The sequence below is a fragment of the Mastomys coucha genome, unplaced genomic scaffold (assembly GCF_008632895.1).
Source record: "Mastomys coucha isolate ucsf_1 unplaced genomic scaffold, UCSF_Mcou_1 pScaffold4, whole genome shotgun sequence".
Taxonomy (NCBI): domain Eukaryota; kingdom Metazoa; phylum Chordata; class Mammalia; order Rodentia; family Muridae; genus Mastomys; species Mastomys coucha.
In genome coordinates this window covers 12364231-12391934 of record NW_022196910.1, presented here as the reverse complement: position 1 = coordinate 12391934, position 27704 = coordinate 12364231, and the positions used below count along the sequence as shown (strand labels likewise).

At 45.0% G+C, this 27704-nt stretch overlaps 1 long non-coding RNA gene across 7 annotated transcripts in view; it reads left to right on the top strand.

Moving 5' to 3' along the window:
- LOC116076312 overlaps positions 1-8336 on the top strand; it is a 9451-nt gene extending 1115 nt beyond the window's left edge. Inside the window, exons 2-4 of one of the 7 annotated variants that reach the window (XR_004112893.1) lie at positions 1917-2005; positions 2808-6582; positions 7324-8336. This is a non-coding gene — a long non-coding RNA (uncharacterized LOC116076312). Of the gene's footprint in view, positions 1-475; positions 974-1916; positions 2006-2807 lie in introns of those variants that run through there. The other 6 variants (XR_004112897.1, XR_004112895.1, XR_004112894.1 and 3 more) reach the window with 6 other exon arrangements.
- Positions 8337-27704: the final 19368 nt, after the last annotated feature.

Genomic DNA, 27704 nt, shown 5'->3' with positions numbered 1-27704 from the left:
GGAAGGGAGGGGGAGGGGGAGGATTTTTCCATTTTGAGGCATTGGCAGTGGACACCACTTCAATGAACAAATATAGGATGGAGAGATGGGACAACTGGAGTATAGGGTTGGCGGGCTGGTGTGCGACAGCCTGGAGCTTGTATATATGCAGACTCACCCCCTGAATGGGCTCCCTGGCCATGAGTTCTCTCTAGCTCTGGGCAACAAAGGAGGCCTGAGATAGGAAAGTTTCACTTTCTGGATTAGACCTCCTCAAAGATCACTGTGGTCCATGATGCCACTGGAGGCCAGTGTTGGTGTCTGAGGACCATGCTGCTGCCCCAGGCTGCAAGCCATGTGGATATATATGATTTGTGCCTTGGTGATGTCCTTGGGCTATGATGCCCAGAAGAGGGTGTGTTGGCTCTCTGCTGGCATGTCCAGGTGAGAGGAGAGAACCCAGTCCAGCCGAGTCCAAGCACTAAGTGAGTGTCTCCGCCCGCCCAAAACAAACACACCCGGGGAAGGAAGTCTGTCAAAGCAGAAACTCATTTTATTGTATCAGACTTTGATTTATATAGGGTTGAGGAAGGAGGTGGAGAATTTTGGTGAGGTGAGATGTTGTAGGGGGCGAAGAAGGGTGAGAGAGGGTATGGGGTGACTGACAGGGCCAAAAAAGTTATCCTTCATCAGCAGTAGCTAGGCAAAGGCAGGCTTAAGCAGGTTGTGCTGAGTCACTCCAGTACAGAAGTGAGCAAGACAGGTCTCTAAACTTGAGCAAAGGTTCAGGCTTCCTCATTAGGCCTCAGTATCTGTCCGAATAAGGCCCAACAGGGGTGGATAAAAAATGTTGATCTGAGTGGCATGTGATGCTCATAGTCCATGCAGCCAAACATCCTCCCTGAGGAAGATGCAGCACTCAAGGTGCCATCTTGGAATCAGAATGATAAAACCTGCTGGCGTGTTGATTTTAGACTTGCAAGTCTCTGGAATAGTAAGCCAAATGGTGGTGGTGGTGGTGGAGGAGGGCCTTGAGTAGAGCAGTGGTCCTGATATGGCCAGGGGCATATCAATGTCTGTGGGCTGAGTTACCACTGAAGGCCATGCAGGTGTCCACGGGCTGGGCTGCCTGAAGCCATATTGATGTTTGTGAGCCCTGCTGCATTCCCACCTCCACACCCCAACCCCACAGAGCTCTCCATGGTTGATGGCTTCTGGTGAGGATGCAAGTAGAGAAAGATTCATCATGTGGGGCTGGCCACCAGGAGTTTGACCATCCTCCAGTGAGTGTATGGACAACACAAAATGGAGGGGTTTTTCCTTTTTTTTTCTTTTTCTTGTTTTCTTTTTTTTCCGAGACAGGGTTTCTCTGTGTAGTCCTGGCTGTCCTGGAACTCACTCTGTAGACCAGGCTGGCCTCGAACTCAGAAATCCGCCTGCCTCTGCCTCCCAAGTGCTGGGATTAAAGGCGTGCGCCACCACTGCCCGGCGGGTTTTTTTTTTTCCTCCTTCCTTTTTTCAGGATTGGGAAGGTCACGAGGAAGGGGAGTGGACATGGAAGGGAGCACAATCAGGGTGCATGATGCGATAATTCCAAATTAGAAAAAGGAGGAGAAGAAAGAGGAAAAAGGGGAAGACAGGGATGGGGAAAGGAAGAGAGAGAGGGAGAGAGAAATGATCCATTCTGTAATAGTCTGTTGCAGTACTGTGCCATTCAGTCTCATATAGCAGCACAAGGCAGACTCATAAAATTCACAAGCTCTAAACACAGAGTTTCAAACGCCCTCTTCCCTCTACTCATATTAAGAGGCTCAATCAAACTCCAACATGGTTTCTAACCACTCAAGGTTGAATCCCTAGGACAACCCTAGCATCTCTTATCAGGTCTGCCATAGAAAGATGGCGGCTGCAAGAAATTTCACAGTCTCTCCCTTTAGGTGTTCCAGCATGAGACCTGCACCAGTCCCAGGGTTCCTTCAATTCCAGGGATTCTCAAAGACCTGGCTCTTCTAAGTTGAGAGAATCGGTGAGTGTCATGTCCTTTGTATGAGGAAGAAAAGGAACCCATGCCTGGCTCTGGCCCTTTTTCTTAACATAACTCTTCACTCCTCTGCCTTCCCCAGTCAGCCTCCTGGCTTCCTGTATATGTCCTCCTTAGACAATAAACTAAGAATTTTAAAAATTACACAATTTCTTAGCATGTACTAGACAGGTGTTCTCAATCTTCAGGTACTTGGCCAAAATACCAAAAGTCAAATTTAATATCCTGTCACCCAAGAAATGACTAATTCGGAATGCCAAGGGGCCTCCTGGGAGGGCACGTGGAGTCAGCCCCCTTTGCCCTGTACTTGGGAGAAGGATCAAGTGTCTTTTGGGGGCCTCAAGAAAGACTGAATTTCCAAAGAGCAAACACTATCCCGTGCCTTAAACTTCCTGTTCCACAAAAAGAAAAAAAAGTCCACAGCCCAGAACATAGCCAACACTATGAATGACTGGAGCCGTAGTTGACTTTAAAATATGGACTATAAATTCCTATGGAAAGTAGTTTAAGATCTGTCTAGAATAATGACGACAGTATTATGATGATCATGATTAGAGATGTGGAGTGTGTTTCCACAGCCTTTGAAATTTTTTTATTATTATCATTTTGAAGGTATGTGGTACTGGAGATCCACACGTGTCCCAGTGGCTATGTGGAGGTCAGAGAACAGCTTTGTGGAGTCTGTTCTCTCCCACCATCTTTGTTTGGGGTCCAGGAATCAGGCTTGTATTGCAAACACTTAGCTCACTAAGCCACCAGCTAGCTCTTATCCTGCATTTTACTACAGTGACTGACCCAACACCTGAGAAGATCACCTTTACAAGAGGACATTTGGTTGGTTGGATGCATGAATTCCAAGGTTTCAGTTGATGGTCACCCGGGCCTGTCACTTTGGACCTAAGATGAAGCAGAAGAACATCACAGTGCGTGGTGAGGCATGAGGAAGGTTGCTTGTATTACAGCAGCCAAGAAGCAGAGAGAGAGACCAAGGACATCATACACCATGCTGAGCATACTGCTAGTGTCTCATGTTCCCCAAATATCCTCTGCCTCCTATTTCTAAAGCTTCCCATACAATCACATCATACAGCAATGCTATACAATCACGGCCCCAGCGATGGGTTAACCCACTGATGAGTGTCTGTGTCTGTGTGCATGTGTGTGTGTTTATGTGTGTGTGCAGGTATATTTTATATATTTATGTATATACATGTCTGTGGTTGTGCGTGTACGTGTATACATGTGCATGTTTATGCCTGTGGGTGTGATATGCCCTCCCGTGAGCCTGTGTGTATAGAAGGCAGACAACAACCCCAGCTGACATTCCTCAGGTGCTATCTATCTTGGTTTTTTGATGCAGGTTCTTTCATTGTCATTGTCATGCAGATTAGGCTGTTTGTCCTGCCAGCCCCAGGGACCCACCTGTCTCTACGTATGACCATGTACCACCATACCCAGCTTTTTTTTTTTTTTAACATAGCTTCTGGGGAATGAATTCCAGGCCCCCATGCTTACCATGCAGGTACTTGAATGACTTTTCCTACCAGGCTGGCCCTGTTCTTGCCTCTTCTCACCTTTACTATGCTACTCAGGTTTCTGGATCCAGCTAAAGAGCTCTATCATTCCATCAAAAGCATGAGGACAGTCTGAGCCAACACCGACCGCTACTTGACTCTTGTGAGATGCCTGAGCCAGAAGGGCGACATTCAGAGTGCCGGGCCGCTCTGAATTCCAGTGTGTCTTTAACCTAGCAGACTTGGTAGTCACTCAGGATATAGCGAGAGACAGCTGATTTATGATAGCTTCAAGCGTGGTGTGCCGGTTATTTTGATTGTCAGTTCAGCGGGAGTTTAGAATGACCGAGGAGACAAGCCTCTGAGTATGTCTGAAGATGATTCCAGAGAGGTTAAACTAACGAAAGGAGACATGAAAGTGAGTGACACCATCCCACACTCTAGGGTCCCAGATCGAAGAAAGGAAGAAAAAGAAAAGGTGAGCTGTATACCAGCCCCCCTCCCTTTCTCCCTGCTCCCTCCCCCCCCACCCCCCTGCTTCCTTACTGGAGGCACCGTGTGACCAGCCATCTTCCCTTCTGCCACCACAGCGCCTTCCCAACAGTGACTAACTGCACCTCAAGCTCAGAGCCAAACCCTTTCTTCCTTAAACTGATTTTGTGGAGTATTTAGTCAGAGCAACAAGAAAAATAATTAAGACCTACAGACTCTGGAATTAGTGTCTGGTACAAACCTCAATCCTATCATTACTGGGTGATGGCACATAAATATTTACTATCCTGAGCCTCAAGTTTCCCCACCTGAAAATGGAGACATAATTATGCCAACATCACCAATAAGAAAGTAACCAAGTGAGACATACATGTCAGATACCCACCCCAGGGTGGGTCATAAAGGTCACTGAGGGGGTTCATAAGGAAGGGCCCAGGCAAATATTATTCTTCTGAAACCCCCACAAGAAACTCTCTGATGTCCTCTGAACAAGCAAGCCCATCTGTCTCTGAATTCTTAGTGTATTTGCTGCAGGTTTTGTGAAGAAGGAGATGAGGACTGGCTGGCATTGTCACTCTCTGAGCACATCTCGATGTTCAGAGGACTTGACACATGATGATCCCTGCACTGCCCCATTGATGTACGGGACGAGGGTTGGGGAGATGACCGAGGATGTTCAAGCTAATTTTTTAATGCATGTGGTTTGTCTAACAGATCAAGGAGGCTAGCCTGCAAGAAATCTGTTTGCATAAAAGATCAGAAATAAGCCACCTTAAGGGAGATTCTCAAGCTGGCATGCCAAATTATAGATGCCCATCCATTTTAGGAACTCCCTCACTGAGAGGGGAGACAGCTTACCTCCCCTGAGGCCAAATGGGCCTGCGACTGTTTTGACAAATAGAGTAAGAAAAAAAGTCACAGGATGCCAGTTCTGGATCTAGATTTGTATCTACTCCTTCGGTGTTTCGGATGAAAAACAGAACAAAACTCTCACCTTAAAAGGGAACAGGAGATAGTTTATTCTGAAGACATTTTGAATGACCATAGCCCAGGAAGAGAGATTTAGGTCACCCCAAATTCCATGTTCCAATTAAGAAGCAATTTATGGGGTTTTTATAGTATTACAGAACAGGGAACTCTGGCTTCTGAGCAGGATGGGGGAGTCTCTCCTGTGGGCCACAGATGCTGACGCCATTCTTAGTATCTTGGTGTTGGTGGGAGCTAATGGTCAGAAGGCTTTTAACTATTAGTCACAGGATGTAAGGTCTGACCCAGGGGTAGGTGAGGATGGCCACTTGACAATTCAGGGGGGCTAAAGCTAGATAAGAATATCAGCCTCCAGACCTGCAACATTCCGATCTCTATACTTCACTGCGGTACTAAGCAGTCAGCTGGGGTTTGCAGGCACAGCCGTCCTTCCAGGAATTTTTGGCTCACAGTCTCTCAAAGGCTTCAGACCAGACTCCAGCTGTCAGATGAAGCCACCCAGCGATTCCAGTCCACACCATGTACAGCTACAGCGTTGTTAGCAGACATCCTCCCTCTTACGCCTAGATTCCAACACGCAAACCTGTAAAGCATATCAGAATGCTGGTTTAAGCCATTTAGCTTTGGGACAGCTTAATCTGCATCATGGGGACGTATCAGGGACATCTGCATCCCACCCATCCCAAATCACTGATGAATAGAACTCAGGAAGAAAATATTACAATTTTCAAAAACCTATAAACAAATTATGGTCTTCATATTTCCATTTAGCATGTAGACAGCAAGTTACAGTGGTTTCCTCAGCGCCCAAGACTCTGACAATGACAACAGTTCATGGGCTCTCCCAGACTTCCCAAAGGCACGTGGTACATGAATATGCACACAAGCACACATACATGCACACACATGTACACATACACGCACATACTCCTGAATATACACATAGCTTAGAGACACAGGAAAGACAGTGAAACCTTCAAAGAAGAGCAGAGTGGTTCTGAGTTTTGGTTGTCTCCCCTAATGGTGCCTGAGATCAGGGACCAGGAATAGCCTGAAGAATTGTTGAAATAACTGAGAACTTTGCTGTGGCTTGGGTGTCCCCCTTGGGAAAAGTCTGCATTACACACTCAACCCTCAGTCAACAGTGCCGGGAGGTAGAACCAAAAGAGGAGAGCAGGTCAAGAGGGCCTAGGCCTCATGAACAACAGGGGTTTTGCTGTAAGTTCTATCAGCATCTCATTCTCTACTTTCCTGCCATAGAATATCACAGGACAGAGGTTCTCTCCAGGTGCCGGGACCTTGATCTTGAGTTTCCCATCCTCCAGAATTTATTTAGGCAATATTTTTTCTTTATAAATTATCCAGCCTGTGGTATTCTGTTACAGCAGCACAAGACAGGTTGAGGTAGGCTGAGAGACCACAGCTCAGGCAACTCACAGGAGCCAGAAGGAAGAGCAGACTGCTTACACAGTCTTGAGCCCAGCCTCGGATGTTTGTGCAGAGAGTGTTGGCGATAACTCAAGAAGAGAGATTCTTTGGCCCAGTTGGAATATCTTGGAAAACATGGCTGTATGTATAATAAGTGTGAGGATTACCCAAATGCAGGATCCAAAAAGGCTCAGTTACTCAACCAAAAAGCATTGAGACCAGAGAGGACAGAACTAGGATTCGAATTTGGTTCTTTCTGTTCCATGTCCGTGTTATTCTAACCTTTACCTTGGACCAGTCCCCAAACATCCACGTCTCTGTCCATTTTGTTTTCTTCTGCTGAATGCTGACCCCTCACTCCCGAGAAGCATGGTCCACCAAAAGACTGTGCTGTTCTGTTTCCATAATGCACCACACAGCCTTCAGTGTATGCGGTGTGAGATCTGACCCATGAGATCCCCGACTTCCTCAGCAGTCTCGGTTCTATATCAGCATTTATTGAGCACTTACTAGATACTGGTCTAAAGACTTGACAATTAAGCCCATCCTAAAGCAACAGCTCCAAAAGATGACAGTGGGGCTGTGGACAGTCCATCTGTCCTAGGTCACCCAACTCCTAGAGAACCCATGCTTCTCAGACTCTCAGTCACACTCTTAACCTGTACGCTGGAAGACAAATCAGGTCTTACTATACACCCTGCCTTCTCTTCATGCATCACAAGAGCCAACCTTATGAATGAGGCAATAACCAAATGACTGAACAAACATGACATCTCTGTCTGCTAGCTGCTGCATCCCTAGGTCCTGACTCAGTGCTGGTATGTTGTAAGATGCTCAAATATTTGTTGATTGACTAAAAGAAATAACCCATTCATTTTTCAGTTCTAAAGTCCTGAGATGCTGGGGCAGAAATACAGAAAGGAAGTCATCTTGCTCAGGGAGAGGGCCTCACTTCCAGATTCTGAGGGCTTTATTCATTCTTGGCGCCACCAACAACAACCAACACCTTTTAAGAGGCTGACAGAATCCAAGCTCTGCAGAGCCTCTGGGCTGACACCTCATGTGATGGGAGCCCAGGAGTGCAGCTCAGGCTACTGTTATTTTCCATGCCCGCCTCAGAGACCTGGTCTTAAAAGGAGCCAAATTTCACACAAATCAGATGGCGTTCTCATTAAAATAATGAGTTGCAAGAATAACAGCTTCCCAGGGCATTATCTACAAACCCTCTGGGCTACCCTGACAGCTTTGGCGCATGCCCCTCCTGGTTTTGTTGGAGGTCTTGTCCCTGTGGAACCACATGGCAGCCTACTCACCTTCCCCAACCTGGTTTGAATCAACCACAGCTTCTCCTGATGCCTTCTCACCGGCCAGGTGCACTGCTAAAGTGGGCACAGAGACAGCAAGGGAGAGGCCCAGAGGAAAATGACTCGGAGCATGCAATTTGGGTTTATTTTGAAATAAAACAACAGAGGCCATGATGTTAAGCTAAATAATAGCCATAAAGGGCCTAGCCTGGGACCTGGCACAAGATTAATGCTCTGGAAGTAAGCGTCCCCCTTCCTCCTGCAGATTACAGCAACACCAGTAGAGATGTTAGCTTTGGCAATGCCTCCTCCCAGAATGCACTTGATCTGCTGTTGAGCAAATGCTTGGATTTTCAACTGCTATAATTACTGTCCCAGGCAAGGCTAATGCCAGGATGCCCAACAAGGCTGTATCAACCATTTACAATGAGCATCTTTCCCAGCTGGATCATGCCTAGATTTCTCTTTATGAAGTTTTTAATATCACATCTGGTACCAATATTCATGTGTTTAATATGTATATAGTAAGTACCTACTGCATACCAAACTCTTCCAAACAGCAATAAAAGAATAAAAGGCGCCAGGTATATGCTATTTGCTTGTAAATCCAGCACTTAATAGGTCGAAGCAGAAAGATTACAAGTTAGAGGCCAACCTTGGCTACATAGCAAGTTCCAGGCTATCCTGGGCTAAATAATGAGAACGTCTTAATAGAAAAGAAAGCACAGCACCATGTACAATAAATACATGACATGAAATTTTAAGGGGGGATGGAGGTAGGGCAAAGGCAGGGGCTGGAGAGATGACTCAGTAAAATATGAGGACTGAGTTCAAATTCGCAGCACCCACATATAAGCCAGTCATGGCTGCACATGTCTGTAAGCCCAGCACTGAGTGGGACTGAGGAAGATAAATGAATCTCCATGGTTTGCTGGCCAGCCAGTCTGCCCAAAACATCCACCCAAGGTTTAGTGAGAGATCAGATTTCAAAATATAAGGTGCTGGGGCATGGTGGTATAAGCTTTGAATCCCTGTACCCAAGAGGCAGAGGCAAAAGCAGGAAGATAGCTGTGTGCTGGAGGCCAGCCTGGTCTACATAATGAGACCCTGTCTTGGGGTGGGGATGGGGGATAGACAATGGATGGAGGAAGGCATTCTAACAACTTGTGGCCACCACACACATGTGGGCAAGTGGACCCACATACATGCACCATACACACACACATACACACACACACCAAGAAAAACAGAGTGAAACTCTGAAAGCCTAGAGCAAGAACAAGCTGCAGATAAGTAAGAAAGTCCTAATGCACAATGTACAGTATATTTGAGGAATGGTGCGTGGTACAGACTCCTCTACAGATGTTAGTTCCCTCCCCAAATTTGCTGTCAAAATCCTAACCCCCAAGGTGACAGCATTAGGAGGCAGACTCTTGGGGAGGCCATTAAGTACAGTGAAATGCTGTGACCTTACAAAGGACGTCCATCTTCCATCCACCATGTGAAGTCACAGCAGGAAGTTTCTGTCTATGAACTGTGACCAGACACTAAATCTGTCAACACTTTATCTTGGGTTTCTCAGCCTCCAGACCTGAAAAATAACATTTCTGTCATTTGCAAGCATCCCAGGATAGGCCATTCTGTTCCAGAAGCTCGCGTGAGCTAAGGCAATGTCTAAGGCTGCCATCCGCCAGATACAGACCTCAGACGAGGTTTTGAAAGGAAGTCACTTATTTGATTGTTGATCCCAGAAACACTGAAAAGGGGGTTCAAGGAAACCAAACAAGGGAAGAAAGCATCATGGGAAGGCTCTTCGACCATCAGCCTTCCTGTGTGGGCAGTGGGGACTCCATCTCACCAGGGACATGTGAGAATATGCCCTGAGTTCCTCAGCTCCAGAGAGGTAAGGAGCCTTCTGTGATTCTCCTTAGCTATTGGCTGATAATGGATGGCCCTGGCACCCAGCAGTCAAGCTGCAGGTGTCTCTCTCCACGATTCAAGCCTTAGGATGACACAGAATAGACTAAAGGTGAGGAGCTGACAATACTTGCTGCAAACAGAATGAGGTGTGTGTGATACTGAGGAAATGTAAACATGCATCAAATACTAAGTGGGAATTACAAGTTCAAGGCCACCCTGGGCTACCTAATGAGTTCAAAGCTGTCCTGGGTGACAGTATGTGACCCTGTCTCAAAGTACAAAGCAGACGAAAACATAAGACACAGAGCCATCTAAATCATGGGCAACATCCCCAGGAAAAAAACAAGTTATTCTAGGCCTTGTTCCTTTATCTGGACAATGTAACACTCTCCTGCCTATAACCCTGTGTGGCCTAATCCTGCTCTGATTCTTCTATTTAAAACAGAGTTTCTTGTTTCCAAGGTTGGCCCTGAACATGTTGTAGAGCCAAGTTTAAACTTGAATTTCTAATCCTTCTGCCTGCTTCTTCTAAGTACTAGGGATTAGAGGTATAAGGCCACTGCAACTGGTTTCTGCAGTGTTGGGAACTGAACTCAGGGCTTCATGCATGGTGGGCAAGCACACTACTGACTGAATTACATCCCCACCCAAGGCTAATCTATTCTTCATACTCAACCAAATGATCCATAAATCAGGGAAGACTGAGAGTGACACCTCACCCCTTGCTCACAATCCTGTGCAGGCTCTCGCCATCCAAGCCCCCTGTGAGCCCACCCTACTTTCCTCAGCATCCCCTTTGCTGGATCTCCATTGCTGCCACATCCACATCCCATGATGATGACCTCACCACCCCTGTTCTCTCAAAACCACATGGCTTGGTGGATGCTCTTCTCCCCGCTGTGAGTCCTAGAGAGTCTCCCCTCCATCTTTATCCACCTAGGGAATGCCTGCTCACACAACAAATATTTGTTCAGGCCATGCTAGCACCAGACCCCGGGAGACATAATTGTGAATAGTCAGACCAGGATCCCCTGCACTCGGTTACAATCACTAGGATCTTAGGGGTAGAAACTAAAAGTAAATGGATAAGGCATATTGTGAGGGCAAAGAAACACAAACCACAGTGTTATTGGACTGAGTAGTTATTATAGATGAGAAGCTCTAGAAGGATTTTGGTTGGGTAGTCAGGGAGACTGCCTAAAATGGCATGCGGGATGTCTGAAGGAAAAGAGATTGTCAGCAAGAAGCATAGAACACATTCTAGGCAAGGGTATATAATATATGCAAAGGCCACAGGATAGGAAGCAAGACCAGAGCAGTCCTAGTTGGAGGAAAGATGTTGTGAAGGCAGGAACCATGTCATCATAGAGGACCTATGGCCATAGGCAGGATGCTGGACTTGACTGTACCATCTTCAGTTCATTTGACACCTCTGACCTCTGGGTAGAAAAGGGAGTGGTACATCTAGCATCCTTTTCTTGTCCCCACTCTATGACCAAGGGTCCCAATGGTTGGCTTTCCTTCAGGAATCCATCTTTGCCCTTGATGCCATCTGAGTCTGTGGCATATCCTCAGAGTATTATAAACTCGACCTCGCAGTTAAATTAAGAAAAACTTTCTTCTCTCAGAGTGTACAGAACATGTACAAATTTTCTCTTGTGCCACAATCACTAAGAACATGGGCTTTGAAGTCAGACATTGTGCAACCTGCAGACTACTGTCATGGGTAAACTATTTCCTCTCCCTTACCCCAGCTCATCCTTGTCCTTACTACACAGGATTCTGGGAATTGTTTTCCAAGCATTTGATCATTTTCTTTCCACAAAGTAGAGTTGAATGTATAGCTTCTGCAAGGTTTGAGTCAGTCCTTCCAACACCCTGTGGGCACAAGCCCATCTCATTGCTTCCAACATACAAACCCATGATTTACATGACAAGGATCCCTGCCAACCCCCAAAGCTTACCCTCAAGTCCTCACACAGCAGGACAGAGGGTCCTAACCCAGAAGTGAGATCCCATCTCAGCAGTGACTGTCTTTTCTGTTTAAAACAAGTCTCTCTCTCTCCTCCTTTCTCCTGGTCTATGGTTTCCAGAACTGCTCAGGGAACAAACTCATATTATTCTTTAGCATTGAGTGTGTGGTGATTAGTAACAACAGCCAATGAAATTGATCGTTAAACTGCTTTAAATATTGGGTCTGGTCGAGGTATAGTGGCACATGTTGCCCTTGATCACAGCATTTGGGAGGCAGGCAGAGGGTTCTCTGTGAGTTCAAGGCCAGCTTGGTCGACATGAGTTCCAGGACAGCCATGACTGCATAGAAAGATTCTGTCTCAAATGTGTGTGTGTGTGTGTGTGTGTGTGTGTGTGTGTGTGTGTGTAAATAGTCATATATATTAAAATATATACAAAGGACCCAAGACGAGATTATGTAGTGCCTTTTACCTCCTTCTCTGAGTCAGACGAAATGGTGGGCAGCCCATGGGTCTATCAAGAACACTGCCTCAAGGGCAGGTAGGGTAGGCAGTTTCAGGGGCAGGAAGTAGCTAGGCTCTGGAAGGCCTAGGGGTCGAGTCAGGACCTGGGAAGTCAGCTTGGGTCCAAGTGTGGTAGACAAGTACAGTCTCACCTGCTGCCAGTGAGCTTGGGGCTGGTGGTAACATATGGGGTTCTCCAGGTAGGTCTGAACCTGTGACAAAAAGATAAGAGGGAATGAGGAAGACACAAAAGAGCTCAGAGTGGTAACTCTGAACCCCAGCCTGACCTTGAAGCTGTAGCTCAGTTGATAGAGTGCTTGTTTAGCACAGAGGAAACCCTGGCTTGGATTGTCAGCACCACATAAACCAGGCATGGGTGATGCATGACTGTAATCCAAGCACAGAGAAGGTGGATTCAAGAGAATTCAAAGTTCTAGGCCATCCTCAGCTACATAGCTGCTTTGAGGTCAACCTAGGCTAAAATGAGGCTCTGTCTCAATAATAACAACAAAAAAAATCTCAACTTGACTCCAAACCACCACCCCCCCCCCCACACACACACACACAGGCCTGATGGGCACTGCTAGTATTTAAGGGCAGGACATCCCACGTTCTAGCTGAGGTAAGAAGGGCTTCATTACCCAGGAACCATGGGTCCTGAACCTTCATTAGACTAGAGCCACGTATCACAGAAGCTGATAGTCACAGCTTCCCCCTGGGAGACCCAGAACCTAAAGAAGGTCAAGGAATTTATGATCCTCCCAACAAACAGTATGTTTTCCACCTTAGTAAGAACCAAAAGATGTTGTTCCAACCTGGCACAAAAGAGGCTCATCTGTTGGAATGCAGCATCCTTGAGGTTATCATGCCTCCAGCATGAAGAATACTAAGGAAAAAAGAAACCAATAGACTCCTCACATTCATGGCCCACACATCTTTCCCAGTCCTCTGTAATTACCCTGTGTGCTACCCCAACCTACAAACAGTGCAATCTGCCTTTGCACTTAGGAAAATCTCTTAAAGCAAGCACAAAAGAAATAGCTTTTCAGAACCCATGCCCACAGTCCAGCCCCTGATCTCCAGCTTTTCACAGAAAAAAACAAATCCCCTAAGCATTGTGCTGTGGCAGCGGCTCTCTCCTAGCACCGGGAGCAGTATTTCTGGCAGCCATAGGGGAGAGCAGAGAGGCACACCTGCTAAAGGCAGCCTCTGTGCTCACCCAAGCTGGTGCTGGGTGAGGGCAGACCATGCGCACACAGTCAGGAAGGAGGGCAAGGAAGCAGGTCTTAACAAGCCCCACCTGTCAGAAACAAACTGGCAGCTGGGTTCTTCACAAGGTGATGTGCTATTAAAGCAGAGACCAAACATGGTGACTGTGGAGGAGGGAGAAGGGAAGGGAAGTTTTGAAGAACAAAGAGAAGGAGCACAGAGGAAGGAAGGGACCAAGGGGAAACAAGAGCCATTTTCCATAAATGACACCTAACTATTTTCTTTGTTGCTTTGTTCTTGGTTGGAGGGAGGGGAGGTTTTAGGGCCTTCTTTGAGATATGCTCTTGCTATATAACTCAGTATGGATGTGACCCAAGATCCTCCTGCCTCATCTCCCAAAGGCTAGGGTTACAGGTGTGTGCTACCACACCCAATTCCATATTATTTTTTTTTATAAAATTATATTTATTTATGTATTTATTTATTGGTGGGGGCTTAATGATCATAACTTTTAAAAGTCAGGGGACAAGTTAGTGACATTAAGTTTTCATCTTCTCCCACGTAGGTTCCAGGGTCAAACACAGGTTATCAGGCATGTCAGAAGCAGCCTCTGGGCCATATCATTGGCCCTAATGTTGCTTTTTAAATGTGTGGCTAAGAAAAAGATACACATATGCAAGTACACACACAAGTACAGATTCATACACACATGCACATGTACACACACATACACAGACGTACCTGCACATACACACACACATACAAGTATACATGCATGAACACACATGTACACACATGCACATGTTTGCACGAAGTCCCCGAATATTTCAAGAGGCCAGTATTTTATGTGCTTACTATATAGTTCAAGGTCATTTCTCTCCTAGGACCCTGGAGACATCAGAGAGAAGAAGAAAACAGTCTCTCTGTTTGACGGGAGTCAGTGGAGAGCCGTTCTAGTGGAGAGAAGTTCCTTGGCCTTGTGTGTTTCACTCTGCAGGACCTGCCTTGGGCAGGGCTTGGGAGGCAGGGAGTAGAAACATGAAGGGTAGAAGTTGAAGGTTCATAAGCACCGAGGACCATATTGTACCTCCTGGAAGAGGCTCAGCAGACTCCAGGTAGTAAAACCAATACTGTTATACAACGGAAAGATTCCAGACCTCAGCAACACTTCAGGTGATGAGAAGCCAGGAAGAGATGCAGGGAAAGGCAGGGTTAGAGTAACAATACTGGTGCTGCTCAGTGGAGAAGAAGAAAGAGAGAAAAGGAAGGGTACAGAGAATGCAGTGTTCATGGTTTTCTGTAAAGGATATATCTTAGTTAAGTTTCTATTGTGTCTTGTTTTGTTTTTTGTTTTTTGTTTTTTTTCTGAAACAGGGTTTGTGGTGGTTTGAATATGCTTGGCCCACAGAGTGGCACTGTTAGGAGATGTGACCTTGTTTTAGTAGGTGTGGTCTTGTTGGAGGAAGTGTGTCACTGTGGGGGTAGGCTTTGAGGCCCTCCTAGCCATGTGGGATTAGTCTTTGGCTTGCCTTCAGAACAAGTTGTAGAATAGAACTCTCAGCTTCTCCTGCGCCATGCCTTTCTGCGTGCTGCCATGTTCCTGCCCTGATGATAATGAACTGAACCTCTGAACCTGTAAGCCAGCCCCAATTAAATGTTGTCCTTGTAAGAGTTGCCTTGGTTATCGTGCCTCTTCACAGCATGTAGTAAAACCCTAAGACAGGGTTTTTCTGTATAACTGCCCTGACTATCCTGAAACTCAACTCTGTAGACCAGGCTGGCCTGAAACTCACTCTGTAGACCAGGCTGGCCTGGAATTCACAGTGATCTGCCTGTATCTGCATCCTGATTATGCTGGTATTAAAGACAGGTGATGTCAAATGCCTTTAACCCCAGCACTTGGGAGGCAGGGGCAGGAGGATCTCTAGTTCAAGGCCAGCCTGGTCTTTAGAGTGAGTTCTAGGACAGCCAGAGAAACACAGAGAAACCTTGTCTCAAACACACACACACACACACACACACACACACACACACACACACACTAAACAAACAAGCAAACAAAACAAAACAAAACAAAACAAAACTAACTCGGGAGACAGGAGGATACACCAGATCTATCATATCAAGAATCTGTCTCAACAAACAACAAAATATAAACAGAAGAAAAGAGATGGCCTGGATCTTTTCCTCTAAATAGCTAACTAGTGTGCCATCACTGCCCGGCTGTCTCCTGAGTCCTGAGTACTGTCATTAGAGGCATGTGTCACCATTAGAGGTGGTGTTCTGAAGACTCTGTGCCCTGAGTGCTGGATGACAGGTGTGTGCCGCCACGTTCTGCTTCTATTGTTGTCTTAAAACAGCAGCAGCACCACCACCACAATTGGTGAGGAAAGAGTTTACTTCAGCTTACAGTTGCATAGAGAAGTCAGGACAGGAGCAGGAACCTGGAGGCAGAAGCTGATGCAGAGGTCACAGAGGAATGCTGCTTGCAGGCCTTTCCCCCATGGCTTGTTTCTTATACAACCCAGGACCAATTGTGCAGGGATAACACCATCCACCCACAATGGGCTGAGGCCTCCCACATCAATCATAATCAGGCCAGCGTGGTAGGGACATTTTCTCAACTAAGAGTCCTCTTCCCAAATGACCCCAGCTGTGTCAAGGTCACAGAAAACAAGCAACAGAGAAGAAGAGTCACCAGTCACTGACTGAGCAGCTAGATGCTGCAGAGTGTATGTCACAATGGGAGGCTGGCCTTCTCTGTCTTTATTACTCTGGAAACTACACGAGAAGGATAATGACCACAATTACAGTGACCCAGTGTCCCATCATCAAGAGACTGCTTAGCAGCCTGGCTGAAGTAGAAGGGGCTGTGCTCACAGCACATGGATTAGTTGGTTTTAACCCATGGATACCCCCAAGAGCCGGCACCCCAACAACTTAATGGTCACACCCAGCAATCCCAGGACTGCTTTTTATGCCTTTAGACTTTGTTTTTCAGTCATGGGGATTGAAGCTAGGGTTTTAATGTGGCTCACTTTGCTGCTGAGCCACAGTGACAACCCTCAGAGGCCTTCCTCCCACCACAGTGACAGCCCTCAGAGTCCTTCCTCCCACCACAGAGTCCTCCTTATCCCCACAGCAACAGCCTTCGAAGCCCTTTCTACCCCAAGTCCTCATCTCTCTTAGCTTATTAACTATAATATCATTTTTTGTTGTTTTGTTGTTTTCTTCTCCTTTTCCTCCTCCTCCTCCTCTTCTCCCTCCTCCTCTTCCCCCTCCTCTTCCTCCTCCTTTTTCTCTTCCTCCTCCTTTTCCTCTTCCTCCTCCTTTTCTTCCTTTTCCTCCTCTTCCTCCTCCTCCTCCTTCTTCTACTTTCTTTAGACAGAGCTTTACTATGTAGCCCTTGGATGGCTTAGAACTCACTATGTAGACCAGGCTAGCCTTAGACTCACAGAGATCCACCTGCCTCCTGAGTACCAAGATTAAAGGTGTGTGCTATCATGCCCACCTACTCAAAACCATCTTTAATGCACAGGCTCCATTCAAGCATATGATGCTCCTTCACATTAGCACCTCACAGGAGACTCCATTCCCCTTCCAGCCTTCTACATGATTGTCATCAAACACTTCACTCCTCCGGGCTGTATGATCCACTGTGGTTTTAAGCAAGGGCAGATTTGCCTTGTTAAAACCCACCATGGTTCTGTGTGCATCTCAGGCTGAGGTAAGCAAGACCACTGTTTAGGGGCCAAGAGACCAAGCAAGACAAGTTGCTCATAGACCAGGGGCAGTTCTTAGGAAACAGTTGCCACCAGGATTTGGTCACCAGCCATAGGCAGTGATGGGGAGGAAGGTTTCAGACGTGGGTTGCTGGCAGATAGGAAAACTAATTGTTCCCATATGGTTTACTGGGTAAGAAGGCTTTGGCGGAATAAATAATGAGCTCACACGGAGCATGGTGAATTTCATAAGCTTGCTCTTTGTGTCAGTCTTAGTGGTAATCTACACAGAACAGCCAGAAAGAAAGTGGAGAACCAGGACCAAACCCTCAGGTCTGACAGAAGAGGACTCCCAAGGGAGTATGGCCTAGGAAGTAAGCCAGGTAAGAACAGATGAGACAGAGACGTGCAGGCACCTGGACAGGAGGGTAAGAAGAGAGATGAGGATTTTCCAATTTTGAGGAGTACAGACTTTTGAAAGAAGATCTAACAATTATTTGTGTTCCCAGAGACTGATCCACCAACCAAAGAGCATACAAGGGCTGAACCCTAGGCCCCCCCACATATGTAGCAGATATACAGCTTGGTCTTCATGCAGGTCCCCCAACAACTGAAGTGGGGGCTTACCCAGACTTTATTGCCTGCCTGTGGATCCTGTTCCCTAACTGGGTTGTTTTGTCTGGCCTCAGTGGGAGAGAATGTGCCTAGTGATGCAGTGGGTTAAGGCACCAGGATGCTCAGGATCTCAGGGTCACAAAGGCAGCTTGACTCCCAGGAGCTCTGACACACCAAGGATTACAGAATCCCAGAATTACAGGATTATAGAGATAGCTGAACTCTGAGGAGTTCTGACACAACTATGATCACAGGAAGGACAGGCTCTAGTCAGATTTAGCAAGGACAGGTAGCGCTAGAGATAATCAGATGGTGGGAGGCAAGGACAAGAACATAAGCAACAGAAACCAAGGTTACTTGGCATCATCAGAACCCAATTCTCCCACCATAGCAAGTCCAGGATACATCATCACGCCTGAAAAGCAAGATTCAGATATAAAATCACTTTTCATAATGGTTGATAGAGGACTTTAAGAAGGACATAAATAACTCCCTTAAAAAATACAGGAGAACACAGGTAAATAGCTAGAAGCCCTTGAAGAGGAAACACAAAAATCCCTTAAAGAACTACAGGAATACACAATCAAACAGGTGAAAGAAATGAACAAAACCATCTAAGATCTAAAAATGGAAATAGAAACAATAAAGAAATCACAAAGGGAGACAACCCTGGAATTAGAAAACCTAGGAAAGAGATCAGGAGTCATAGATGTAAGCATCACCAACAGAATGCAAGAGATAGAAGAGAGAATCTCAGGTGCAGAGGATACCATAGAAAATATTAACACAACAGTCAAAGAAAATGCAAAAAACAAAAAGCTCATAACCCAAAACATCCAGGAAATCCAGGACACAATGAGAAGATGAAACCTAAAGATAATAGGTATAGAAGAGAGCAAAGATTCCCAACTTAAAGGGCCAGTAAATATCTTCAACAAAATTATAGAAGAAAACTTCCCTAACCTAAAGAAAGAGATTCCCAGGAACATACAAGAAGCCTACAGAACTCTATATAGACCAGAAAAGAAATTCCTCCCAACACATAATAATAAAAACACTAAATACACTAAACAAAGAAAGAATTTTAAAAGCAGCAAGGAAAAAGGTCAAGTAACATATAAAGGCAGGGCTATCAGAATTACACCAGACTTCTCACCAGAGAATATGAAGGCTAGAAGATCCTGGGCAGATGTCATACAGACCCTACAAGAACACAAATGCCAGCCCAGGCTACTATACCCAGCAAAACTCTCAATTACCATAGATGGGGAAAGCAAAATATTCCATGACAAAACCAAATTTACACAATATCTTTCCACATATCCAGTCCTACAAAAGATAGTAGATGGAAAACACCAACACAAGGAGGGAAACTACACCCTAGAAAAAGCAAAAAAGTAAGCTTTTAATAAACCCAAAAGAAGATAGCCACACAAACATAATTCCGCCTCTAACAACAAAAATAACAAGAAGTAACAATCACTTTTCCTTAATATCTCTTAACATCAATGGATTCAATTCCCCCAAAAGGGACGTAGACTAACAGACTAGATATGTAAACAGGACCCAGCATTTTGTATACAGGAAACACACCTCAGTGACAAAGACAGACACTACTTCGGAGTAAATGGCTGGAAAACAATTTTACAAGCAAATGCTCCCAAGAATCAAGCTGATTAGCCATTCTATCAAATAAAATCAACTCTCAACCAAAAGTTATCAAAAAAGATAAGGAAGGACACTTCATATGCATCAAAGGAAAAATCTACCAAGATGACTTCTCAATTCTGAACATCTATGCTCCAAATGCAAGGGCACCCACATTCACAAAAGAAATTTCACTAAAGCTCAAAGCACACATCGCACCACACACAATAAGAGTGGGAGACTTCAACACCCCACTCTCAGCAATGGACAGATCATGGAAACAGAAACTAAACAGAGAACAGTGAAACTAACAGAATTTATGAACCAAATGGATTTAACAGATATTTATAGAACATTTCATCCTAAATCAAAAGAATATACCTTCTTCTCAGCACCTCATGGTACCTTCTCCAAAACTGACCATATATAATTGGTCACAAAAAAGGCCTCAACAGATACAAAAAGATCGAAATAATCCCATGCACCCTATCAGATCACCACAGTCTAAGGCTGATCTTAAATATCAATAAAAAAAAAAAAAACTGGAAAGCACACATACACTTGGAAACTGAAAAATGCTCTATTCAATGATAAGTTGGTCAAGGAAGAAATAAAGAAAATAAAGGCTTTTTAAAATTTATTGAAAATGAAGACACACCATACCAAAACTTATGGGACACAACAAAAGCAGTGGTAGGAGGAAAACTCATAGTTCTAAGTGCCTCCAAAAAGAAACTGAAGAGATCTTATACTAGCAGCTTGACAGCACACCTGAAAACTCTAGAACAAAGAAGCAAATACACCCAAGAAGAGTAGACAGCAGGAAATAATCAAACTCAGGGCTGAAATCCACCAAATAGAAACAAAAAGAATTATACAAAGAATCAAACCCAGGAGCAGGTTCTTTGAGAAAATCAATAAGCTAGATAAACCCTTAGTCAGACTAACCAGAGGACACAGTATCCAAATTAATAAAATTAGAAATGAAAACGGAGACATAACAATAAAATACATCTTAAAATAATCATTCTGTTTGTTGAATATTAACAGCTAAAAATATTAAAATCATGTTCTACAAACATCATGGAAATACTATTGATAATTTTCCTCACTGTGCTTGAAATCAGCATTTCTTGATGTTTAACTTCAAAGAGTTTTTGATATTTTGAAGTTTTTAAAATATACTTGCTGATAAAGTAAAAAATAAATAATAAGCAAACGAACAAATGAACTCAAGAGACAGGTAGGAGGATGTACTAAGCAGATGTCTAACATATCAAGATTCTGCCTCAAGAAACAACAACAAATATAAACAGAGAAAAAGGAGATGTGCAGATCTTTATCTCCAACTAGTTAAGTGACCTTTCTGAGTTACATAAACCTCCCCAAGCCTTGACTTCCTTGTCTTTGAAATTCTGTTTCTATTTTGTTTCTGTCAGAAGACTAAAACCAAAACCTCAAGTGATAGCTCATGCTATCACTTGAAGCAAGGAGAACACTCCTCCATTGCTGGTGGGAGTGCAAACCTGCACAGCTACTTTGGAAATCAGTTTAGTGGTTTCTCAGAAAATTGGGAATAGATCTACCTCAAGACCCAGCTATACCACTCCTGAGCAAATACCCCAAAGATGCTCTACCATGCCACAAGGGAAGTTGCTCAACTATGTTCAAAGCAGCTTTATTTGTAATAACCAGAAACTGGAAACAACCCAGATGTCTCTCAGCCAAAGAATGGAAGATGTGGTACATCTACACAGCAGAATATTACTCAGCTATTAAAAACAATGTCATCATGAAATTTGTAGGAAAAAATGGATGGAACTAGGAAAGATCGATCATCTTGCCTGAGGTATCCCAAGCCCAGAAAGACAAACATAGTATACTCACAAGTGGATATTCGTCATAAAGTAAAGGATGCTACAGTCCATAGACCCAAAGATGCTGAGCGACAAGGAGGGCTCAAGGGAGTCGCATGAATCTCACTGAGAAGAAGAAATAGAATAGACATCGTGGGTGGATGAAGGGTTGGGGGAAGGGGACTGGATAGGGAAGGGGTGGGAATGGGAACAGGAAGAATCAGGTTTGGGGGACAGAGAGAATACTGGGAGAGACAGTTAGAATGGGGGGCATCTCTGAGTGAGCTAGAAACCTAGGGCAATGGAAAAATCCCAGGAATCATATGGGGGTGACCCCAGCTAAGACTCCTAGCATTGGGGGATAGATAGCCATACCCTAAATGGGCCATCTCTGGTAACCAGGCAAGACTTCCAATGAAGGGATTGGGACACCAACTAAGCCACAAAGCCCTCGATGTACAATTTTCTCTGCATACAAGATGTGCAGGGGTAAAGATGGAGCAGAAATTGATAGAATAGCCAACCAATGATTGACTCAACTTGAGATCCATACCATGAGAGATAGCCCACCCCCGACACTGTTAATGATATTCTGCTATATTGGCACACATGAGCCTAGTGTAACTGTCATCTGAGAGGCTTTACCTAGCAAGTGACGAAAACAGATGCAGAGTCCCACAGCCAAACAGTAGGTTTAGCTTCGGAATCCTGTTTTGGAGGGGAAGGAAGGTTTGTAGGAGCCAGAGGGGTCAAGGATACCACAAGAAAACCTACAAAATCAACCAACCTGAGCCCATAGGGACTGAACCACCAACCAGAGAGCACACAGGGAACTGACTTAATCCCTCTGCACATAGGTAACAGTTGCGTAGCTTGCTCTTCATGTAGGACTCCTAACAGGAGAAACAGGGGCTGTCTCTGACACTGTGGCCTGCCTTTGGGACCCTGTCCCCATACTGGGCTGCCTCTTCTAGCCTCAATAGGAGAAGATAGACCTAGACTTACTGCAACTTGACTGAGACCTCGCCTTTTCTGAAGAGACAGGGAAGAGAAGTGGAGGGGATAGGGGAGGAGGGATAGGGATAGAGGGGGGAGGAGAAACTATAGTCAAGATATAAAGTAAATAAATAAATAAGTTTTAAAATAAAAAAGGGGTGCTGGAGAGATAGCTCAGCAGTTAAGAGCACTGACTGCTCTTCCAGAGGTTCTGAGTTCAATTCCCAGCAACCACATGGTGGCTCACAACCATCGGTAATGGGATCTGATGTACTCTTCTAGTGTGTGTCTGAAGACAGCTGCAGTGCACTCATATAAATAAAAAATAAATAAATCTTTAAAAAATAAAAAATAAAAAAAATTGAACCCATCCTCACACTTACAGTGAATAAATGAGTTGAGATTAAAATAGTAGTATCAACCTACTTTTTTTTTTTTTGAAAATTTCTTATTCTATCCTTACTACTGAGCTGTTTCAAGCAGGTGATAAATCCGACCCTTTATCCTACCTTGATAGGAACAGAAGGAGACAATACAGCTCTATTGCATTTCTACTGGGATTGTCTTCTTGGGACACATGAGTCTCTGTAAGAGAGTCAAGAGTGTTTATATTCAGCAAGTCATCACCATGGACTTGTAATGTTTTCAGGCTTGCCCAGACTTGATCTCCCCAATACATAATAAGGTAGGTTCTGCTTAGAATGACCATCATTTTACAAGCGAGGAACCAAGACAATAGCAAGTCTAAGTAACTTGTCCCAAATCAGACATCCAACACACATGCCCCCAAAGCCTGTGTTCCTAAACACTCAGTTGTCTCATCTCTAATAGCTTCAGTACAAGTCCAGCAGTGGGAGAAAAGAATCCTAGTAGGAGAGTCAAGAGCAAGTCCTCCTTGTCCCAAGTTCACACGTTTGGCCCTGGATTTGTGGTGTTCTGAATAGTTGAACTCAATGAGGATGCATGTGTTTGGAGTTACCCACCATGCCTGCTTGACTCTTAACAACAAGCGAAACCTTTAATGCTCTTTTAAGACACTGTCCTTGATCCTGACTCTTAAATGACTCTAAGATAGGAGAGAAGAGTGGCGATGTAATGGAAGATTATCTTGTGGGAGGGGGGCAGAACACAGGTGATGTAAAAACAGGGAGAGCCTATGCATGTAGTATATAGACATACTTGCAGGCAAAACACCCACACATTGAGAAAACAGGGAAGGAATTGCAGGGGCAGGAAGATTTAAACACGGTAGGGTCGTAGGTAGATGAGGAAGAGGGAAGGTTAACCAAAGTGAAGGGTGTGTAAAAAATTCCATGTGGAAATGTACTACTTTGTAGGCAATGAAAAATCTAAGTTAAAAACAAGAGGGATGGGAAGAGGAAGATGGAGAGAGAGAAAGAGGAAAAGGAGGAGAAGGAAGAAGAGGAAGGAGCAGGTCAAGGAAAAGAGAGATATCCTACAGGGGTTGGACAATATAGTTTTTAAATTCCATGGGTATTAATCAAAAATCCCAGTGTCAGATATGGGATACCTCCCTGTGAGTTGTTAGTTCAGGGAGGCCCCAAAGACTCCCAAAATAATACAAGCTCTTGCCATTTTTTTTGGTTGCATTATTGCTGGAGACATCACACATTTTGGTTGCAATTCACAGAAAATTTAAGTTAGAACTGAATGGAAGTTTCCTCCTTGCTGGCTAGCTTTCGCAGTGCTGAAGGGTGATATGCAGGCTGCTGGAGGAAATAAGGCAATTCAGGGTCTGACTCAGCTATGAACCCTACACACTACAATAGCAACCCACAAGATGTGCCCACTATTCAATAATGGCGTAGTCGTCATGAGGGTAACCAACTGTTCTCTGATTGGATTCGGAGGCCTGCTCTGTAGGAGAAAGGTCACCTGTGGTACTATAAGCCCAGTCAAAGGGGGTCTTAGGCCATAGGAGAGAATTAATGACACCAAGCCACCACCTAAATATTCTTTTTATACCCATAGACAAATGCTACTCTCAACGTTAATGAGAGAAGCTTTTCTTAGTAATGAATGGCAATGAATTAGGAGATCCAAAGAATAATGTGACAGCTGAACATAGTGGTGCATGTCTTTAATCCCAGCACTCAGGAGGCAGAGGCAGGTAGAGCTCTGTGAGTTCAAGGCCACCCTGTCTATACAGTGAGTTTCAGGGCAGTTAGGGCTCTATAGAGAGACCTTTAAAATAATAATAATAATATGACAGTTAAATGCTCAGCCTTAAGTAGGGCATCTATATCATTTCTTCCAGGGCTCAAGGAGCATTAAGGAAGTGAGGGAGAGAAGCATATGAGGGTCAGAAAGTAGGCAGTAGGGCTTCTGGGCATGACTCGGCCATTCAATCATCATCACTTACTAGCTTCAGCTAGCTTTCGGCAATAGTCTGCACAAGACTGGGCCTGCTGGCAGTCAATCATAAGGTAAGGCAAGGGTGGGAGGGGAGAAGAGTGCGGGTGAGGTGGTGGAAGAGGACTCATAGGGCCCTGCTCCTTTCTACTTGGTGGACTGTTGACTACGAAAGGGTTCTGTGGGAAAGGGTGATGCGATGGTTTGAATAATAATGGCCCTCATAGGATCACAGATTCATAGGCTTGATCACCAGGAAGTGGCACTATTAGGAAGTGTGGCCTTGTTGGGGTGGGTGTGGCCTTGTGGGTGTGGTTTTGTTGGGGTGGGTGTGGCCGTGTGGGTGTGGCTTTGTTGGGGTGGGTGTGGCTTTGTTGGGGTGGGTGTGGCTTTGGTGGGGTGGGTGTGGCTTTGGTGGAGGAAGTTTATCACTGGTGGTGGGTTCTGAGGTTTCAAATGCTCAAGCCAAGCCCAGTCTCTTGCTCTTCCTCTCTCTCTCTTTCTCCCTCCCTCCCTCCCTCCCTCCCTCCTGACTGCTAACCCAGATGTAGAACTCTCAACTACCTCCCCAGCCATCTGCCCACACCCACCATGCTTCCCACCATGACCACAATGGACTAAACCTCTGACCCTATAAGCCAGTCCAAAGTTAAATGTTTTCCTTTATAAGAGTTACCATGGTGTCTCAGTACAGCAAAAGAAACCCTAACTAAGACAGGTAGACACGGTCTTCAGTTATGTACCCCACAGTAGGGTTCAATATAGGCACAGATCACTCTGGTTAAGCTCAGCAGGTCACAAAATAAAGCAAAAGAACGTGAAGGGAGAAAAACGACTAGGAAGAGAAGAGAGGAAAGGGCAGCAGAAACGAGAACGGATTATATATATGTATGAAATTGTTCAAGAACAAGCTTAATGAGGGTTTCCCAAGCAGAGCCAAGCTTGTGCCGGGGCCCTCTAGGCTAAGCCTAGACTGCTGACCTCACTTTCCATCTCTGCCAAGGGACACCCCAAAGCCACCATGGGCTCAGCATCAATCCACTTGTGGAAGGAATTTTCATCTCCAAAGAAAGCCACCCCTACTATTACAAACTGGAGAGATGGGGAACCATGTATCTTTGGGATTAAGCATTTGCCCCAAGAAAGCTGGGGTCACACCCTCATGCCAAACTCTCAACAACTTGGGGTGCCTCCTAACTCAAACATGTGATTCTGGGGGAGCCCATTCTAGGGGTTTTCCCCCCTGTTGGGCTCACTTAAATTTGAGCCCCCACAAATAAATTTCCCAGCCACGCTTACCGCCTGGCCTTGTTTCTTATTTCCTTGGAATTCTTGACTGACTCCGCTTTGTTCTCTCCTGTCGGGATTACAGAATGCTCCAGTAGAAATGTTCAAGAGGGAAATCGGGGCCAAGCTTCATCTCTTACAGGTCACAAAGATTTCCCAACAAGATGATCCGGAACCTTCAAGGCCAGTCGCCTGGCTCCAACCTGTCCTCTGCACCACACTGCCCTCTCCTGGACACGCATGGAGACAGCCGCTGGGAGGCATTTGATTTGTAGGAGTCTTGCCTAACAAAGGCTTCCTTAGGGACTGTTAAGTGTTGTCTCCAAGCTGTCTTTCTGCAGACTTCCCACCCTCCTGTACTCCTTCTTGCATACTGGAATCCCAGTTTCCCTCTCTGAAGTATGAGAAGAAGATAAACGATGCTGGAAGCTGGTAAGAAAGAACACGAAAGCCAGGCTGGGTTGAGGGAGGACCTGCCCGTGCCTGAACCCTTAGCTAATAGACCTCCCCTACCCCCACCCCCCTCAATCTCCCCCAACCGCCAACAACAGCTCAACAAGAAAACCCAAAGCTCTTTGATGTACAAAGCTGTGACATCACAGGCCTTAAAAGAGTCCCGCAAAGCTCAAAGCTTCCATTCCTCAGTCCTCAGGGTAACAATTTCCATGTAGTCGTCTCAGAAACTGCAAGGATCAAACAAAACAAAACAAAACAAAACAAAACACCAAAAAACAAAAAAATAAAAAACTCCAAGTGCCTTCAAGAAACCTAAGAGGTCGGTGAGAGTGAGTGGGTGGGAGCTATGGGACTCTAGAGTCTCAAGTGGGCAGTTTCAAAACTCTAAACACAATCTTGCTGACCTGTGGCCGGCAGGTCGTTTTTTTTTTTTTTTTTTTTTTTTTTTTTTTTTTTTTTTTTTTTTTTTTTTTTAAGCGCTTTGTATTTCCAGCTCCCTACACCTTGGCCAATTGTTAAGCTCTATTTACTGGGTCCTTTATTATGGCCCTAGTGAAGAGATTTAGAAGGTACTTCAAACCATACACCAAGGCCATCAAGTAAGTAGGTGTTACCGGCTTCACATCTACTTGTAAGTGTGGAGAACAATCCACAGAATACAAGAAGTGTTCCCATGGCAGACAGCTTGGTAGGGGTACGCTGGAGTTTGAACTCAGAAACCATTACTTAACTAACAATGTGGGGTACACAGGATGACCTTGCAGGCTTGGATCTTGGGTGCATTTAGGAAACAAATTTTTATCAAAGATAACCCATTCTGTGGACAACCCCTGAGCTGTGCAACAAGTGTCCCACCCAAGGTGTGATATTTAACACATTCAAAATTTGGGAGGTTATCTTCGAAAACTAATATCCCACTTTGGCTTACCTGATCTAAATGTCTCTCTGCCTGACCTTCCAGACTAAGTGGATTGGGGGAAGAAAGCTCCTTAGAGCCAATGTTCTAAAGATTCATAAATACAGACCTCTTTATCATTAGGTTCCCAAAGGGAACTAATTAGGGGGTATGCATGTGTTGTAAAGGTGTTTATGTCATAGAAAAGTGCAGGTGTAGGTCTCTTCAAATAGTAGCCTTGGGGCTGTCTGTAATGGTGCCCGATCTGACGCCAGACTTTAAATTATACCATTCCTGTGATCCCAGGATCAGACACTAGATGGCGCCACATTCTCCCCTGCTGCTGAACCACTTACCTCCTAACAGGAACAATTCAATAGCTTAAGTAGCCTTAGATTTTTTTTTTCCTGATGTATCCGTAGCATCCCAAGGTGAAGAGACTTCACTTCACAACAGTAAATAAGAGGGTGCTGTGTGTCCGTCTCTGGTGGAAACGAAAGCCACTC